Raw genomic sequence first — 5,046 nt, 5'->3', positions numbered from 1 at the left:
GCTGCTTCCTAGCTGTCATTTTTTTGTTTCCTCTTTCTTTTGCCTCTCTACCTTCTTTGACTCTCCCTCCTGCCTTGTGGAAGAAATGTAGATGCTCTTGCTTAGTATGAGCAGAATGTTCAATTAGGATGAACTTAAATGTTTGGAAATGAACAGGGGTGTTGGTAGCAAGATGTGAGAATAACTAACAGCACCGAATGGTGTGTGAATGAGGTGGAAAGGGGAAGCTCAGAGTCATATGTGTCACCAGAAGGAAAGTTGGAGGTCAAAAGATGGGAATGTATAAAACTGAATCCTATGGTGGGCAATGTCCATGATCAACTGTACAAATACTAGAAATCACTTCATGAACCAGAACAAATGTATGACAATACAATTAGAAGTTAATAATAGAGGGGCATATAGGGAAGAACTATATACCTGTTACAAACTATATACTACAGTTAGTAGTATTTCAACATTTTTTCATAAACAGTAACAAGCGTACTATATCAATACTAGGAGTCAACAATTGAGGGGGGTTGGTTAGGGATAGGGGAGGTTTAGAGTTTTCTTTTTTTCTTTTTTCATCTTTCACTTTATTTCTTGTCTGGATTAATGAAAAGTTTCTAAAAATTGAAAAAAAATTAAGTGTGATGGATGCACAGCTGTATGAGGGTACCCAGGGGCAAGTGATTGTACACTTTGGATCTTTGGATAATTGTATGGTATCTGAACAATCTCAATAAAAATGAAAAAAAAAAAAAAAAAAAAGAATCTGAAGTATATCAGATCCTTAGAGAATTGCAAGGTTTTCTCAGATTGATGTAAATTGGGGCCAAATCAAGGTAAAAGGGAGTTAGAGTTATACCTCTAACTTTTTACTGCTTCTTGGCTCAAAAACACAAAGCAGCACTCCCTGCTCTAAGCAGGTGATCTTGCAATCCCGAAACAAAACTTACTTCCCACAATTTCTATAAACATGATATTACTTCCTCTTCCTCCTCGGTCTATTAGTCCCTGTTCTTTCCCTCTGGGAAAGCAAACAAACAAATGCATCTCCTCCAGGACATCTTTGCTAATTAATACTACCTGTGGTAGTTTACTCATCCCCTACACAGTTTTATAGCAACATGAACTCATTTTTATGGTGATCCAGGAGGCATGTAACTGAAATTTCTGCATTAATTATTTCATTAGACAATTAGTAAAAATCCCTTCTCTGCTGGGAACAAAGAAACCTAAAAGAATGAACAAACTATAGTGAATCTTATTCTTTTAAGCAGAATAAAACGAATATTATTTTAACTATTGGAGAAGAATCTTTCCAAATCAGAGTATATTCATGCAAAATATAATTTTTTTCCTACAAAAAATGTCATCACTAAGAATGCCAATTATTATGTTGTATGGTAATATAGATTAGCTCTGATTGCTCACATCTTTATTTTCATAGAAATAATGTTGGAAAGCAGAAAGAAGATATGATTCAGGGTGGGATAGACTTGAGCTGTGTTATGAAACTGCCACTCAAGAGCTGTGTGACTTCAAGCATGTTTCCTAATTCATCTGAGGTTAGCGTCTTAATCTGAAAATGGAGCAATATGTTTTTCCTACCAGAAATGCTAATTAAGGATACTTAGGTAATGCTTTCATCATGTCTAGAGAATATCATATGTTGCTTGATTAGGTTTTGGTCACATGAGCCACTCCTGAGCTGGCCTACTAAAAAAAATTAATAGACTATCAATAAGAACAAAAAGTATTATTGTAAGTTTTCAGATGCTTCTGGGGTGTTCAGAACTGTTTGCCTATATACCACCTGGCCCTAGAAAGTTCTTTGCAATGAGCTTTAGTGTCTGTTTTCCAAAGATTTTCTATTTTCTCTCTCACTGCCACAGTATCAGCTGCTTGTTTGTGGGTTGCTTTATAGGTACTTGCAGTAGATTGTATTCTTGGTCTCAAGTCTTCACTGGAGGATATATATACACATACCCTCGCCATGGCCTCATGGTGGAGGGAGAGTACTTCCTCAGCTCTTGACTTTCAGTGTGGCCGCTTGCTTTGATTTGGCCAATGGGATATTAGCAGAGGTGTTGCAAGCAGCGATTAAAATGTACTTGTGCAACTTGATCTTGCTCAGTCTTATTCCAGCCTTTGCCAAGAGAACAAGACTCAGATAACCACCTTTCGAAGGAGAATCAGAGAAACAAGGAATAGAGCATGACCCAACCTGCAGTTTGGAGCCATGTCCAGCCAAGATCAGCTGAACCCTGACCAACATACAGATGCATGGGTGAGAAATAAACGCTTGTTTAGAAGCCATTGGATTGGGTTGTTACGCAACTTTGTTGTGACTGTAGCCAACTAATACAGTGCCCTCACATCATTAGGTTTCATCTCATTGGATGATTATAAACTCTTCAAGAGCAGTAACTTCTCACTACTAACAATATGGCAGCCTCTCTCAGGCTTTCCACACTGTCCTAATCCTAATGTCACCTTCTTTTTTGATACATCTAATTGCTGGGAGATTTTTTAATATATTCACACATGTTAGATCTGTGTGAAGAATAAGATTAAACAGGTCATAAGGAAGAGTGAAGCAGTGCTGTCCAGTAGAACTGAATACGAGCCAAATATGTAATTTTAAATTTTCTATTAGCCACTTTAAACAGTAAAAAGAAACCCTTGAAATTAATTTTAATAATGTATTTTATTTAACCCGATATATCCAAAATATTATCATTTCGACATATAATCAATAGAAAAACTTTTAATGTGATATTTTCCATTCCTTTTTTTTCACCCTCAATCTTCAAAGCATAGTGTGTATTTTACACTTATGACATATCTCAATTTGGACTAGTCACATTTCAAGTACTTAGTAGCCATATTTTGGTTAGTGGCTACAGTGTCGGATAGCACGTGTCTGGGGGGTTTTCTTCTGAAGTAGAATGGAGAACTTTTATGCAGAGATTTTCTAACAACTACTACAACCACTCAAAGTCTTCTTTTTTTGGCTTATTTCTGGATCATTGGCTGACCTCCCTAAGAATAGAAAATTGAACCCTTTGGTTTGCACTTGGCATGCATTTTGTGTTTTAACCTCAAATTTGAACTCGTCTATTATTTTATCCACATTTTACCTTTTCACTAATTTTTTAACTTTCCCCAAAATAATTACCAGGTTATGGGTGTCCTTATGAGCTTTTTTCCCAATACTATTTGAAATGAGAGGAAGTATAAATAATAGTTACTTCCTATGTACTTCTCTTAATTTTTGCTAATACTATTCCTTCAATCTAACGTATTTCTCCTCCCCTTTCCCACTCACACCAATAGCCCACGTCCTCCAGTCCTTCAGTTAAAATGTGAATTCATCTTTAGAGTCTTTTAACTTCTACTTATCCCACCTCACTTTCCAGACTTGTTTCTTCTGTGTTCTCAAGAAGATTGTAAACCTCTCAAGGAAGTATCTACTTCCTCAATTTCTTTTGTTTCCAAACAGGCTGATGTGACCTTTCAAGTTCTGGATTCTTAAGGCAAATGGTGGCTCAATAATATTTATGGAATAACTGCTGGAATGGCCCTTATTATACTGTCCCCAAGGAGGAAGGCCACAAGCATTGTGGTCTTATGTGTCACCTGGGCTAGACGATAGTGATAGCACCCAGTTATTTAATCAAATTCTAATCTAGGGCTTGCTGTGAAGGTACTTTAGAGATGTGGTTAATGTCAACAATCACTTACCTTTAATTAAAGGACACTCATGACGTGAGTGGGCCTCCTCCGATCAGTCAAAGGCCTGAAGAGCAAAACTGAGGTTTCTCAGAGAAGAAGAAATTGTGCCTCAAGACTACAGCATAAAATCCTGTCTGAGTTTCCCATGTGTCAGCCTGCCCTATAAAGCCGGGTCCTTAATTTGTATTAGATACATACATACATAACATAGAGATATACAGATAGATATGGATAGATACATAGAGAGAGAGACACATAGATAAATAGATACATATGTACATAGACAGATAGATAGACATGGAAATACACAGATACATACCTACATATATACAGATGGCTGTTGGCTCTGTTTTCTCTGGAGAACTCAGACTGATGCAGGCATCATTCTAGTTGTTCTCCAGCCATGAGAAATTCTGAATTAGGCTCAAATCATCGTCAGTAAAAGATCACATGACCCACTTTCCATGGCCCACGAATGCTCCCGTGGTGACACTTCAGTATTCTCATTCCTAGAACTCACAGCATGCAGTCAGGGGAGAACAAGCCAGGTTCAGCTAGCTGCACAATATAAATGAATTTTAATACTACATTTTATTTTAATTTCAGAAGCTTGAAAAACTTTTTTATTTCAGATTATTTTTAATGTTTTGGCTCAAAGATAAATATTGCATTTTTATCCTCCTTTCTTTTCTTGATACTGCTTTCTCTCACCAACCTGCATTGGTTAAAACTCTAAATATAGAATAAAAGCATGTGTAAATTATTTTCAATAGGCTCAGACCAGACTATGTTCATAATAAAATTTCTTTTGTTAGTAAATTTAAAATAATGTCAATAACCATTCTTTTATTGAAACTGATAGCACTATTGAAATTATAATGAATTCATATTTTTTCACACAAAGGAGAAAATTAATTTTTGATAATTATTTTACACTTTCCCCAGATTTAGCATTGATCTATGAATAATTCTTAACAACTAGTTTCTCAGTAGAACATAATCCTATAGCAGAAAATGTCTTTGCCATGGTAAGGTTGTAGGATGAACACATACGGTTTTAGATAGCCATTCCCAATGCTCATAAAATAAAAACTAAGTATTTGAGCTGAACAAAAAAAAAAAAAAATCAAAATGGCTCTATCAGAAATCATCCAGCAGGTCCACAAAAACTCAGTGAATAAGAAAGTAAAAGGATGTATTTTTTTCTTGCCATTTAGTCTTTGACCTAATTTGCATATATATTTTCACTGAAATAATTTTTACTTTTTTTGCAGGATGATTTTCATATCTTATTTAGAACTGCAATCCTAAGAAGGAAAAATT

The sequence above is a fragment of the Choloepus didactylus genome, chromosome 10 (assembly GCF_015220235.1).
Source record: "Choloepus didactylus isolate mChoDid1 chromosome 10, mChoDid1.pri, whole genome shotgun sequence".
Taxonomy (NCBI): domain Eukaryota; kingdom Metazoa; phylum Chordata; class Mammalia; order Pilosa; family Megalonychidae; genus Choloepus; species Choloepus didactylus.
This window is presented reverse-complemented; position numbering follows the sequence as displayed.